Below are 14,874 nucleotides of genomic sequence, written 5' to 3'. Positions count from 1 at the left end.
CCTAGGGACCCCTCCTCTGCTGCCTCCAGCGCCTCCACAGCCCCCTTCTCCCTCCTCCCGTCTTCAGCAGAAGCCTGGCCCCAGGTCGCTGTGTGTGTCTGTGTTTAGGTATATTGATAATTCCACCTCTTTTTCAACCTTTAATAATTGTGAAGCTTAACTCACCTACAGAAAAGTGCATCAGTGCACATATCAGTCTAACAGGTAATTATAAGGTGAGCAGCATTTCCCCACACCTAGGCGGAGACTGAGAACACCCCACCCCAGGGCCTCCCTGTTGACCACAACCTCAGTAGCGGCCATCTCCCTAACTGGGGGTCACCGGCTCCCTGCAGTCTGTCGGTTTTACCAGGTGTGCATCCCGAGTCCTAGCCTCCACCTTGGCTGCTTGGGCCCTTTGCATGAACGCCCTCCTCCAGCATGCCCCCGTCTGGTCTCCCTCATCCTTGGTCTGTGAGGCGCATCCCTGTGGTCGTGGGTGTGAGTGGTCTGTTCGCCGTGCAGTGTTCTAACCGACTTACTTCTCCACTCCCACTGCCCGGGTGTGAACGTGCTCTTTGAACATGTCTGCCAGGATGTCTGTGCCCACACTTCCCCAGGGATCACGTCCAGGGTCCAGTGCTCGGGTGGGGGGTGGTGTGTCTCTTCACCTTTAGCAGACCCCACCACGCAGCTGTCCAGAGCAGGGGTAACCGCACTCGCTCCTGCCGGCAGCTGCACAGCCTCCGTCCCCAACAAGAGGCCTGTCAGATTCTGTAATTGACCTTGGAACATTTTATATTCTCATCTCCTGCAGAAGCTTATCACCAAGATGAGTCCTCTTGTGCTTTTCTCCTCCCTGGGGTTCCCGTCCATGCTGGCTCTTACCCATCCCACCTCTTATGCTCGCCTCTGGGCTCTTGAGACCCACGGTGAACACAACAGGCTCCCTCACTGGGCTCGGTCTGGCAGGGGACTCTATATGGATCAAGAGTGACACGGAGACACGGAAAATAGACCAGACTCCAGGCCCCATCTTCTCCCAGCGGCCCTGCCTCGTTCACGGGTGCCCCATCCGCCCTCAAGGTCGGGCTGGGGGTCTGATGTCATCCTGACTCCTCTTGGCCTCTTCCTCCACATCCAGGATGTCCAGAAAGCCTGCTCTTCTACCTTCAGATTAGAACCTGGGGCCTCCCACTCTTTGTTGTCACCCCCTAGTTCCAGCCACCCTCAACTCCAGCCTCAACCGTGGGGACAGCCCCCCGCCCGCCAACTGCCCCACAGTTGGTCTGCACGCCCAGCCGGAGGGGGCCCGGGTCAGATCCCGTCCCTGTCCTGCGGGGGACCCCTTCCCTGGCTTCATCTCTTTTGAGGAACAGCCTTCAAGGTCCCAGAAGATTCTGGCCCAGCTTCCCTGCTTGCCTTCACTCATCTGCTGCTGCCCTGTCCCTGGAACATTCCGGGCCGAGTCCTGCCTCAGGCTCTTTGTTCAGCGCCCCCTCCTAGGTCTACAGGAGCGATGTCACTCTCTCCCCACCTTCGCCTGCTTGGCTTCCCTGGTCCGCTCACCGTCATTACTGTTCCAGTGTGACCCGGTGTGTTGGTTGGTGTCCTCCTCACCCACCCACCCCCACAACTTAGCTTCGTGGCGGGGGTACGGGGCGGGGGCAGGTAGGCGGCTTACTGTGTCCCTTGCTGTATCCTCAGGGCTTGACTTTCCCTAGTCAAGCCCTGGTGGGCTGAATGAATGAATGAGAGGTTGTAACAAGTGGAGTATATCTTTGCCAGGGTGTATGTTGGGCCAGTGGGGAGGAAGGGTAGTTCCCCTCAGGTGAGGATTACAGAGCAGGCTTTCCTGAGGAGGAATTGCCACTTGAAGGGTAAACTCGGGGAGGTAGAGGGTCGTGGGTTCGAGGCTGAGAGAGCTGCCTGTACAGATGTCCTAGGCAGGAGAGCGCAGGGCACCTTTGAGGAACTGAAAGAAGACTGGCATTTGGTCCTGTCTACTCTGGAATTGAATCTTGACAGCCACTTGGGCCTCTCCGTGTCCCAGTTTCTTCCTCTCTAGAACCGAGGCTCCTCTGGGTGTCCCAGGACGTATCTGAGGTTCTGCTCCTAACACACTTATCCTCGGGCCTGGCAGAGAACTAGGAATGTGATTGGTTTATTATCTTTTTTCCAACAAATACTCAGGAGTGCCTGGCCCTTTGTGGCCTCCAGGGACACTGTACTGATAAACGAACCCAGTTGCTACCCAATTGGAGCCTGTCTCTTGGACTCTCAGCCTTCTGGCCACACCCCTGACACATCCCAGCTCCAGCTCCGAGGCAGGAGAAGGCCTCAAATGACCTTGAGCCTGGGGAGTCCTTATTCCTGAGGCGGATTAATAGAGAGAACTAATTGAGGGCTTGCACGTGCCAGGCCCAGTGCCTGTACAGAACTCCCACACTGCTTCTGCTCAGTCCTTCCCGGAAGGATTCGACCCATTTCAGAGATGAGGAAGCGAGGGCAGCGCCAGTGGTGAGTGCTGGGCCCTTCCTGCCCACTGGTGCCGAGCTGGCGTGGTGGCGTCTCCTCCCGGGGCCAGAGCAGCCTTGCTTGCTCTGTGAACATCTGGAGTGCACATCGGGAGCGCCCCCTGTGAAGGGCCCATTCCAGCCACCTGCCTCTTTCTCCTCCAGGCTGTCTGCATTTTCATTTTGAATTTCTGTGAGTTAAGTCTTAAGAGTCTGGACCAGAACCTGTGTTTCTAAGATGGTCCTCCTTACATTCTCTCATTTGGTGCCCTGTCTTTTCAGTTTCTTTAAATTGTGTCTTTTGATGAAGCTTTTAATTTTACTGTAGCCAGATTTATCATCTACTTCCTTTATAGTTTTATAGTTCTACTTTTCACATTTAGCCGCTCTTTGTTCTGGAATGTGTGTGTGTGCGCGCGTGCACGCAGGTGTGTGGTGTGAGGTAGTCACCCAGCTTCACATTTTCCACGTGGCTCCCCAGTCATCCGTGTACCGTTATGACAACAGCCGTAGTTTCTCCTCTGCACCTGGGCCATAAAGTCAAGTCTCTGTAAGTGGGTCTGTTTCTGGGTGCTCTCATTCTTTCTTGTGCTCAAGTTTGCCTATTCCTGCATCAGTACCCCGCTATCCTAATTCATATCGTTGTCTTTTTTCTTAATATTTTCATTTAAATGGCCATGCCGGGTCTTACTTGTGGCGCAAGAGATCTTCAGTCTCTGTGGCAGCAGGCAGGATCTTCAGTTGCAGCATGTGGGATCCAGGTCCCTGACCAGGGATGGAACCTGGGTTCCCTGCATTGGGAGAGCGGAGTCCTAGCTACTGGACCACCAGGGCAGTCCCAGTAGTTGATAATAAGTCTTGATGGCATGGAGAGCAAGCCCTCCCACGCACGCGTCCTTCTTCCCAAGTGTCTCGGCCAGTTGACTTTTTGTAACGCCACTTAGATATGAGACAAGCCTCGTGCCCCAAAAGCAGACATGACATTGAGTCTCCCAGTCCATGAACACGGTCTGTCTCTCGATTTGTTTAGGTCTCCTCTGATGTCTCTCAGCAGAGGGTCACACTTCTCCAGCCGGGCCTTGCCCACCTCTTGCTGGGTTTATTCCGGGCACTTGGTGACGTGGCAGAGGGGAGCCCGTGGCCACCTCTTCCGCGCGGTGCCTTGCTCCCTGGCCTCGGCCTGGCTGGGTGAGGCCCTCAGAGCAGAGGCAGGAGCCTGGCTTCCCCGTGCTCTGCTTCCTCCCAGGCACCGCCCCTGGGCCCTGGCAGAGGGCGGGCAGGTTGCCCGGAGAGGAGGTTGTAATTTTCCTGAATGATTTCAAGGGCTAATTAAAGGTTTTCCTTGACTAATCAGCTTACGGTTTAATTATCAGGAAACAGGCTCAGGGATGCAGGAAGCAGCTCACTGGGGTCTCCTCACAGAGTGGCCAGAGGGAGCCAGAGCTGGGCCGCTCCCCCCAGGGTGGTGGTGGGATGTGGGGACACCTGAGGACCCCCCGAGGCCCGCCGCGGTTCTCCAGCCCTGCGAGGGGCCCAGGTGCGGGGCAGCTGGTGCCTGTGGTTGCGGTCTGCGTGCATCCCTTCCCGGCTCTGACCCTTCCATGGCCCCCTCTGCTGGGCTGGCCCTCCGCTTGCCTCCCGCGCTCCAGCCTCGTGGGTCTTTGTTTCCTGCTCTCACCTCGGTTATTCTCTCGGGCTCGGGCTAAAGGTCACCACCTCTGGGCAGCCTTCTCAGGCCACTCCTGCCTCCAGAGCGGGTGATAAACTCTGCCCGCCACATGCCGCTGTCAGCATCACTCACCCCACCACCGATAAGGGCTCCACGCCTGGGCTGCGCCCTGTGGTCCAGCACTGGGGTCACGGGGGACCCAAGAGGAGAAAGGGGCTCAGGACGGGCACCCCGAGGAGAGGGCTGGGAGTGGGCTTCAGGCCTGGAGGACTGAGTGGTTGCCAAGGCCTTGGGGGAGCAGGGGGCGGTTGACAGCCTGGCCAGTGACCTGGCCAAGGATGGGCTCTTGGCAGTTTGCGAAGGGGGAGGGGACCTGGGGATGGCTGTGCCAGGCCTGGCTTCATTCCTTGCATTCCTCAGCCGGCCCCAGACTCCGGTGGGCAGGCAGAGAGGGGCCTCCTGGGCGGCATACCCTGCCCTTCCCTCCCCTTTTCCTTTCCACCCCCTACCCCGCCCCCCATCAGTCTGTCTCACTTCTACCACCCCCTGAGGACTCAGTCCTGGGACTCTGTGTCCAGGCTCCCCCCCGCCCCCATCCCATGCTCCTTAGGGTTATCTGGCACAGGTGTACATCACCGACTCAACGGACATGAGTCTGAGCCAACTCCTGGAGATGGTGAAGGACAGGGAAGCCTGGCGCGCTGCAGTCCATGGGGTTGCAAAGAGTCGGACGCCACTGAGCGACTAAACAACAAAAGGTCAGGCCACTTGAATCTGAATCTCTGGCTGTGGGGCCTGAGCATTGGGTTTTGTGTTATTTGGTGCTTTTTTTTAAGCTCCCTGAGCGACTGTAGTGTGCTTCTGAACCGAGATGAGAGCCACTGGCTTACAGAAATGGTAGAAATCACGTATTAGCTTTCGCAATGTTTGGACACTTTTCTAGGCTTCTGACATGGCGTGATTAAGTCGTGTCAGCCCTGTCACCCCCACAGCCTCACTACAGGAAGATGTGACTGTTATTCCCATGTTACTGATGAGGGAGCTGAGGCCCGGAGGAGGCGTCAGGGCCTCTTCATCCCTGGGCCCGCCAGCCCCTGTCTGGGCAGCCGACTGTCCCCTCCCGCCTCCTGTCTTTCTCTTCCCGAGTCGCTGCCTCTTGTGTCTCCTCTCCTCTCCCTCAGTTTCTACTCCCCCCACTACCCTGCAGAGGCTTCCCTGCTTGCAGGCAGGATCCTGCCGAAGCCACACAAGGGAGATGGTTTCTGCAGACCCAGGATGAGTCCGGGTGCTGGTCCCCCACACGCCAGCCACTCCTGGCTGTTCCTGGCACCTGGAGGGGGAGGGGGTGAGGGGCAGGGCATGCATGCCTCTGCTGGTGGGGGGCCCGGGAGCAGGGAGGAGCGCCCAGGCTGGTGGACCCCCCAGATCCTGTGGGCCCCCAAATCTGATGTTGTCATCCGTTGCGGTTACCGTTTCAGGCTCCCATGGAGTGGCTGATAGTTTAATTTCAGGAAAAGTTTGTGCTCAGATGTGACTTGCATCGCAGGAGCCATTATGATTCACTCAGTGGGAATGAGGGGAGCTGAGAGTCCAGAAGCCCCTGTGCATCCCCGCTCTGCAAGGGCTCCTGGCCTCCTCTCCCCCATCCCCTCTGGGCAAGGACTGGGCATCCAGCTTCCCTGCTGGCCTCACCCGGCTCCCCCAGCCTCCTCTGTGACCTGGGGCCAGGCCCTGAGCCCCCGGTGTCTCTGCACTGGTTCCCATTTAGAGCGACTCTCAGCCCAGGTCTGCCATCATCATCTCATTATAGTTACTACTGCCGTGACGTCTGTTACAGTTATTAGAGGCAGGATACATGTTTGGATTTAGTAATTAAGGTTCACAAGGTGAGCGACCCACGAATTCTTCACTGTTCTGACTAGGTCACATTCCTTTTTGCAAAGTGTTTAAAACCTCTGTATGATGGAAGTGCCCACACGGTCTTCTGAACAGTGGCCTGCCGCCCTCCTCACGACGCCCGCCCCAGCTTCGGCAGTTATCTGTCACCACCGGGCTTTTTCATCTGTACCCCATCCCCACCTCCCTGATTCTTTGGAGGCAGTTCTTAAACATTGTATACTGTGGCCATAAATATCTCAGATTTTTTGCATATAAGAGATAAGGAGTCTGTAAACACACCCACACAGACGAGATACCATGGTCACAGGAGAAAAAGAACCAATTCTTTCTTAATAGCCTCGCATTTCCCCAGTTGTCTTGTCGTTTTTTCCAATGTGTGCGTTTGACTTGGCATCCGGACAAGGTCTGCTCTGCGTTTGGTCGACAGGCCCCTGACATCTTCTGTCGTCTGTAGGCTCTTTCCTGTGCCCACTGATCGGGTCATTGATCTGTTGAAACCCCTGATCCTCTGTCCTCTGGAGCTTCCCACGGCCCGGGCCTCACCGGGCACCCTCGTGGTGTCACTTCACGGGTCCCTCTGTCCCTGTGCTTCCTGTATGTTGGGCCTTAGGGCTAGAGGCGCGATTGCATTCGGGTTCCACTACTTCATAGATGGTGCTCTGTAGGAATTCAGGCCAGCCTTCATGTCTGGGTGACTATCTTGAAGTAATTTCTTTTTTTTTTTTTTGTAAGTGAGTGGATTAAAATGGAAATTCTTAAGTTGCTCTTAGTTAGGCTGGTACGCAGTACAGCAGAATGGGGCAGGGGGGAGCCGAAGGTCTGAGGTTCAGAACACCCGTAGTCTGGGAGCACAGGGCTGTGTGTGAGCCCCTGGCTTCCAGTGAGCCTTCTTCACAAACCGAAGCTTTGGGCTCCTGCTCTTCTGGGACCAGAGGCCCCCAGCTGAGAGCCATCCGTCCCCCCCACCCTCATTCTTCACCCTCCCTCTGCTTATCTTTAGGGGCTCCTGCACCAGCTCTGCCCTTGGCCAGCTGGGCCCCCTGGGGAGCTTTCCTATCCCCCCCCGCCTGCTTCCTCCTCCTTAACATAGCATGATGGTGGGAGGGCAGCTGCACCTCCGGGAGGGCTGTGGTCAGGAGGTCTGGGCTCCGTGAGCGGCTCTTCTGCATTTAGTGTAGACTCTCTTGACCTCAGCCACACCACCCTCCCCTCACACCCTCCCTCCCTTCCTGCCACACAGGCCTCCTGGGCCAGCCTCAGGCATTCTGGAACGTGCCAGGCAGGCTTCAGTCCTCAGGCCTTTGCAGTTGTGGTTCCTTCTACTCTGAAAGCACTTCCCTAGGTTCCCCACATGGCCCCCTCACTTCCCCTGCTCCTGCTCCGGGACACCCACGCCCCTAGACACCCTGTCCCCCACACACACCCCGTGCTCTGTCCCCTCTCCCACTGGTCATGTACTTCCTTGTTTACTTTTATGTTATCTTATCTCCCTCACTCACCAGCGTGTCACCTCTGGGAAGGAGGGACTGGCTTATTCACTGTGTCCCCAGTGCCTGACACAGTGCCTGGCGTACACTGAGTGTGTAATCAAGAATTGTCAGTGCATGACCAATGGGAGTGTAACATGGTTAAGCGAGTGGACTCCGGCCTGGGTCAGACCTGCCATGGCATCCTGGTTCTTTCTGGTTTTTTAATTGAAGAATAATTGCTTTACAATATTGTGTTGGTTTCTGCTATGTGTGTCTGTGTGTTAGTTGCTCAGTCATGTCCGACTCTTTGCAACCCCGTGGACTGTAGCCCGCCAGGCTCCTCTGTTCATTCTCCAGGCAGGAATACTGGAGTGGGTTGCCATTCCCCTCTCCAGGGGGATCTTCCTGACCCAGGGAACCGGGGTCTCCTGCATTGTAGGTGGATTCTTGACCATCTGAGCCACCAGGGAAAAGCCCTGGTTTCTGCCGTACATCAACATGACTCAGCCAAAGGTACACATATGTCCCTTCCCTCTTGAACCTCCCTCCCCATCCCACCCCTCTAGGTTGCCACAGAGCCCCAGTGTGAGCTCCCTGAGTCACACAGCAAATTCCCAAGAGTTGCAAGGGACCAAGGAGAGCCGCTGCTCTGATCACAGGACCAGTTCCAGTCTTGGGGGGGCGGTGGAGAGAAAGAGAGTGTGTGTGTGTTAGAGACAGATGGACAGAAAGAGAGCGAAAGAGACTGTGTGTGAAAGAGATCAGAGAGCCACCTGATGGCCTCCCCTGGGCCTGTTGCCCAACTGAGAGAGGAAACACACTTGCTGTGGTTAGAGTCCCCGGGGTCCCTCCCGCAGGTACCCCGGCCTCACTGTGATTCCTTGTTGCCTCCCTAAACAGTATCCCATATCGTATTGTGCTGCAGGTTTGAAAACTGGAGGTAAATGGTTCCCTGCTCATCTGCAGCTTGCTCTCAGTATTGTGCTCTGGAGACTTCTCTAGTGGAGCGATGAAGTCGCCTGCCAGTAGGAATGCTCCCCAGCACGTGTCAGAGGGAAGCCCCTCCCCACAGCCAGATGAAAGCAGCCCTGCCCTGGGGGAGCCTCAGGAGGGCGCCTGGGGGCTCCTCTCAGCTCGCCACCCTCCCCCCTCCCCACCCTCCCCCTTCCCCTGCCCCACTCCATGGTTTGACACTACTGCAGGAGACATAAGAAATGCAGGTTCGATCCCTGGGCTGGGAAGATCCCCTGGAGGAGGGCATGGCAACCCACTCCAGTGTTCCTGCCTGGAGAATCCCATGGGCAGAGAAGCCTGGCGGGCTGCCGTTCATGGGGTCACAAAAGAGTGGGACACGACTGAAGAAACTTGGCACACATGCAGGCACACGTCCAGTGAAGGTGGGCACTCCTCTCCGTGGAGGGCACTGCCGGCTTCCCAGGTTGATAAATGGGATTCAGTTAGAGGCCCTTGACATGGAAGAGGCCTTCCCAGATGCCTGTTAGGTGGGAAGGTGGTTCTGGTACCATTCTGGGTGTGTCAGTTCCACAGAAGGGACCTTCCATGGAGGAGGGTGAGGCCCCCCCGACTCTACGTGGGAATGGACTGGGGACTAGGGAGGAGGCAACATGGTCTCTTCCCCTGCCCCCCTGCCCCTTGGCTTCCCCCTTCAGCTGGTCTCATCCAGCCTTTCCTGGAGAAACCTTGTGGTTAGTGATCCTATCAAAAGCCCTGATCCAAAGGCGTGGGTTTGCTTCCCAGCTCTGTGACCTGCTAGCTGGATGACCTTGAGCTTGTAGCTCCTCCCTCATCCCTCCTCCACCACCACCCCCGGCGGCCTCAGTTTCCCCATTTGTAAAATGGGATTGTTATACAGATTATTTTATCCATGCAAAGCTCTCAAAACAGATCTAGCACATAGAAATCTCTGTAACAAGTGTTAGGAGAAGGCAATGGCACCCCACTCCAGTACTCTTGCCTGGAAAATCCCATGGGCGGAGGAGCCTGGTAGGCTGCAGTCCATGGGGTCGCGAAGAGTCAGACATGACTGAGCAACTTCACTTTCACTTTTCACTTTCATGCATTGGAGAAGGAAATGGCAACCCACTCCAGTACACTTGCCTGAAGAATCCCAGGGACGGGGGAGCCTGGTGGGCTGCCGTCTATGGGGTCGCACAGAGTCAGACACGATTGAAGCGACTTAGCAGCAGCAGCAGCTGTCAGTAATGTTGTCAGTACCACTCACTCTTGCACTTTGTAGATAATCACTGCGCTCCTCCTCTGACCTGTCTCCCCACCAAGACCCTGCCCTCATGTCTAGTGATAGAAACAGACATGGCACCAGGCAGTGACAGCCCCAGAGTGACCTTGAGGAAAGCACAGGCCCCCGTGTCATGGCTTTGGTGGGGGAAGCCCTGAGGACTGAGACAAGCCCTGGCTCCAGCCTGGGAAATCAGGGGAGGCTTCCTGGAGGAGGAGACATCGGAGCTGAGGGCTGTACGAGCAGTCAGTGTGTGGAAGCCTGTGTGTTCCAAGGAAAATGAATAGCATGTTCTAAGGTGGGAAAGGGCCTGGCATTTTTAATAAATTATTAGTAGTCATGTATGGATGTGAGAGTTGGACCATAAAGAAGGCTGAGCGCCGAAAAATTGATGCTTTCAAACTGTGCTGCAAAGACTTCTCGAGAGTCCCTTGGACAGCAAGGAGATCAAACCAGTCAATCCTAAAGGAAATCAACCCTAAATATTCATTGGAAGGATTGAATGCTGAAGCTGAAGCTCCAGTACCTTGGCCAGCTGATGTGAAGAGCCAATGTATTGGAAAAGACCCTGATGCTGGGAAAGACTGAGGGCAAGAGAAGGGGGTGACAGACCATAAGATGGTTGGATGGCATCACCGACTCAGTGGACATGGGTTTGAGCAAACTCCGGGAAATGATGAAGGACAGGGAAGCCTGGCATGCTGCAGTCCATGGTGTCGCAGAGTCAGACATGATTTGGAGACTGAACGACAATACTAGTAGTTTTTCATGAAGCTTTTCATTTTGAGATCATTGTGCTTTAATCTGGAGGTGTGAAAAATAACACAGGGAGAGCCCCTCTACCCTTTAGCCAGCTCCCTCCAATAGTAACATTTTGCAAAATTAGAATCAGTACAAGATCACAACCAGTATGTTGTCATAGATACAGTCAGGATGGAGAACACTCCATCACAAGGATCCCCCATGCCCTTTTTACAGCCACATCCTGTCCCTGCTCTGTCCCTCATTCCAGGCAGCCATTCATCTATTTGTTCCCCATTTTTATAATTCTGTCATTTCAACAGTGTTACGTAAATGAGATTGTACTGTACATAACCTTTGGGTGTTGGCGTTTTTTTCACTCAGCATAGTTCTCTGGAGATTCATCCAGGTTGTTGGCTGTGTCAATAGTTGGTTCCTTTTTTTTGCTGAGTAGTGGATGTGCCATAGTTTATTGAACCATTCACCCACTGAGGGACATCTGGGGTGTTTCCAGTTTTTGACAATTAGAAATGAAGCTGCTGTTGACAATCTTGTACAGGTTTTTGTGTGAATGTAAATTTTCATTTTTTCTGGGACAAATACCCAGAAGTGCAGCTGCTGGTATGTAGGTGGATGCGTGTTTAAAGAAACTGCCAAACTCTTTTTCATGATGGCTGTACAACTTTACATCCCCACCTGCAGCGAATGAGTGCTCAATTTCTCTGCGTCCTGGGCCGCATTTGGTGGGTCACTATTCTTTATTTTAGCTATTCTAATGAGCATGTAATGATAATTCTCTGTGGCTTTAATTTGTATTTCTCTAATGGCTAATGCTGTCAGACATCCTTTCATGAGCCTATCTGCCATCTGTGTATCCTCTCTGGTGAATCATCTTCATGTCTTCTGCCCATTTGCTAATTGGATTGTTTGGGTTTTTTACTGTTGAGCGTTGAGAATCCTTTATGTCTTCGAAATATTAGTCCTTTGTCAGGTATGTGGTTTGCAAATATTTTCCCCCAATCTGTTACTTTTTTATATTCTTTACATGGACTTTTGCAGACCAGAAGTTCTTAATTAAAAAAAAAATTTTTTTTGTTATTATTATTATTTTAATTTTGGCTGCTCTGGGTCTTCGTTGAAGCACATAGGCTTTTCTCTAGTATGGGACACAGGGGCTTCTCCCATCCCAGTACTAACCAGGCCCGACCCTGCTTAGCTTCTGAGACCAGACGAGATCGGGTGCGTTCAGGGTGGTATGGCCTTAGATTGGGGCTTCTCTCCTTGCAGGCTTCTCATTGTAAAGCATAGGCTCTGGTGTGCGAGGCTCCGTAGTTGCAACGTGTGGCCTCTAGTTGTGGTGCTTGGGCTTAGTTGCCCCACAGCATATAGGATCTTAGTTCCCCAACCAGGGATCAAACCCATGTCCCCTTCACTGGAAGGCAGATCCTTAACCACTGGACCACCGGGGAAATTGTCCAGAAGTTTTTAATTTTGATGAGGTCTATTTTAATAATTTTTCCTTTTATGGGTCATGCTTTTGGTATCCAGTCTAAGAAGTCTGTGCTTAGCCCTAGATCTTGAAGATATGTTGGTTTGTTTTCTAAAAGTTTTGTTAAGGTTTGTGTAAGTGTGAAGTTCAGATAAAGGTTCATTTTTTTAGCATATGGATGTCCCTTTGTTCCAGTACTGTTTGTTGAAAATTCTGTCTTTCCTCCATTGAATTGCTTGTAGTTCTTTGTCAAAAATAAATTACAATAATGAGATATAGCTTCGCACCTACCAGGATGGCTATTATCTTAAAAAAAAAAAAAAAAGAAAGAAAACTAACGTGTTGGTGAGGAGATAGAGAAATTGGAGCCCTCGTGGATTGCTATTGGAGATGTGAAATGGTGCAGCTGCTGTGGGAAACAGTTTGGTCTTTTCTCAAAAGGTTAAATATAGAACTACCATATGACCCAGCAATTTGACTCCTAGGTACATATCCAAAAAATTGAAAGCAGAGACTTGAACAGATATTTGTACACTTTAATGTTCATAGTTGCTTTATTCACAATAGCTTAAAAGTGGAAACAACCCAGGCGTCCAGCAGATGAATGGGTAAACGAAATTTGGTGTATACATGCAATGGAATATTATGTAGCCATAAAAAGGAATGGGGTTTACATGCATACTACACAATGAATGGACCTTGAAGCATCATGCTTAGTGAAATAAGCCACATGTAGGAAAGATATTGTAAGAGTCCACTTATATATTCTGCATAGAACAGGCAGATTCATAGAGAAGGAAAGTTGAATGGGGGTTGCCAGGGGCTGGGGGGAAGGAGGGAGTGGGGAGCTGGCGTCCATGGGCACAGGGTCTTTGCTGGGGATGATGAGAACGTTTGGAGCATGAGTCACGGTGGTGGTTGTACAGCATTGTAAATGTGTTCAGTGCCACTGTGGTTCACACTCTAGGATTAAGGTTGGTTAAAATCATAGATAGACGTATAATAGTAACCCCATCATGTCTGACTCTTTGTGACCCTAAGGACTGTAGCCAGCCAGGCTCCTCTGTCCATGGTATTCTCCGGGCAAGAATAGTGGAGTGGGTAGCCATTTTCTTCTCCAGGGGATCTTCCTGACCCAGGGATCAAACCTGGGTCTCCTGCATTGCAGGCAGATTCTTTACCATCTGAGCCACCAGGGAAGTCGTTATGTATACTGTATAGGCAGCAGTAACCAAAACCATCCCCAGGAAAAAGAAATGCAAGAAGGCAAAGTGGTTGTCTGGGGAGGCCTTACAGATAGCTGAAAAAAGAAGAGAAGCTAAAAGCAAAGGAGAAAGGGAAAGATATACCCACCTGAGGAGAAGGCAATGGCGCCCCACTCCAGCACTCTTGCCTGGAAAATCCCATGGACGGCAGAGCCTGGTAGGCTGCAGTCCATGGGGTCTCGAAGAGTCAGACACGACTGAACGACTTCACTTTCACTTTTCACTTTGATGCATTGCAGAAGGAAATGGCAACCCACTCCAGTGTTCTTGCCTAGAGAATCCCAGGGACAGGGGAGCCTGGTGGGCTGCCGTCTATGGGGTCGCACAGAGTCGGACACGACTGAAGCGACTTAGCAGCATACCCACCTGAATGCTGAGTTCCAGAGAACAGCAAGGAGAGATAAGAAAGCCTTCTCAGTGATCAGTGCAAAGAAATAGAGGAAAACAATACAATGGGAAAAACTAGAGATCTCTTAAAAAAAATTAGAGATACCAAGGGAGCATTTCTGGGAAAGATGGGCACAATAAAGGACAGAAACAGTATGGACCTAACAGAAGCAGAAGATATTAAGAAGAGGTGGCAAGAATACACAGAAGAACTATACAAAAAAGATCTTAATGACCTGGATAACCATGATAGTCACTTACCAGAGCCAGACATCCTAGAAGTGTGAAGTCAGGTGGACCTTATAGTAAGTACTACTACAAACAAAGCTAGTGGAGGTTATGGAATTCCAGCTGAGCTATTTCAAATCCTGAAAGATGATGCTGTTAAAGTGCTGCACTCAATATGTCAGCAAATTTGGAAAACTCAGTGGTGGCCACAAGATTGGAAAAGGTCAGTTTTCAGTCCAGTCCCAAGGAGGGGCAATGCCAAAGAATGTTTCAACTACCATACAATTGTGCTCATTTCACATGCTAGCAAGGTAGTGCTCAAAATCCTTCAAGCTAGGCTTCAGCAGTGTGTGAACTGAGAAATTCCAGATGTATGAGCTGGGTTTAGAAAAGGCAGAGGAACCAGAAATCAAATTGCCAACATCCATTGGATCATAAAGTATGTATGTGCTTAGTCGCTCAGTCATGTCCAACTCTTTGTGACCCCATGGACTGTAGCCCGCCAGGCTCCTCTGTCCATGGGGATTCTTCAGGCAAGAATACTTGAGTGGGTTGCCATGCCCTCCTCCATGGGATCTTCCCAACCCAGGGATCCAACCCAGGTCTCCCACATTGTGGGTGGATTTTTTACTGTCTAAGCCACCAGGGAGCCCTTGGATCATAGAGAAAGCAAGGGAATTGCAGAAAAACATCTACTTCTGCTTCAATGACTGTGCTAAAGCCTTTGACTGTGTGGATCACAACAAACTGGAAAATTCTTAAAGAGATAGAAATACCAGACCACCTTACTTGTCTCCTGAGAAACCTGTATGCGGGTCAAGAAGCAGCAGTTAGAACTGGACATGGAACAATGGACTGGTTCAAAATTGAAAAAGAAGTACGACAAGGCTGTTTATTGTTATCCTGCTTGTTTAACTTATATATAACATCATGCAAAATGCCAGACTGGATGAATCACAAGCTGAAATCAAGATT

At 52.2% G+C, this 14,874-nt stretch overlaps 1 protein-coding gene across 9 annotated transcripts in view; it reads left to right on the top strand.

The window, feature by feature from the left end:
• Window positions 1-14,874, top strand: part of PAK4 (p21 (RAC1) activated kinase 4) — a 47,683-nt gene that overhangs the window by 8,226 nt on the left and 24,583 nt on the right. The window contains exon 1 of one of the 9 annotated variants that reach the window (XM_070387741.1): window positions 4,784-4,922. The exons of 6 other annotated variants lie outside the window; for them this stretch is intronic. The gene's annotated coding sequence lies outside the window, so the exon portion shown is untranslated. Of the gene's footprint in view, window positions 1-4,783; window positions 4,923-14,874 lie in introns of those variants that run through there. 2 more of the 9 variants (XM_070387734.1, XM_070387731.1) reach the window with 2 other exon arrangements.

This window comes from Bos mutus, chromosome 18 (assembly GCF_027580195.1).
Source record: "Bos mutus isolate GX-2022 chromosome 18, NWIPB_WYAK_1.1, whole genome shotgun sequence".
NCBI lineage: Eukaryota > Metazoa > Chordata > Mammalia > Artiodactyla > Bovidae > Bos > Bos mutus.
This window is presented reverse-complemented; position numbering and strand designations above follow the sequence as displayed.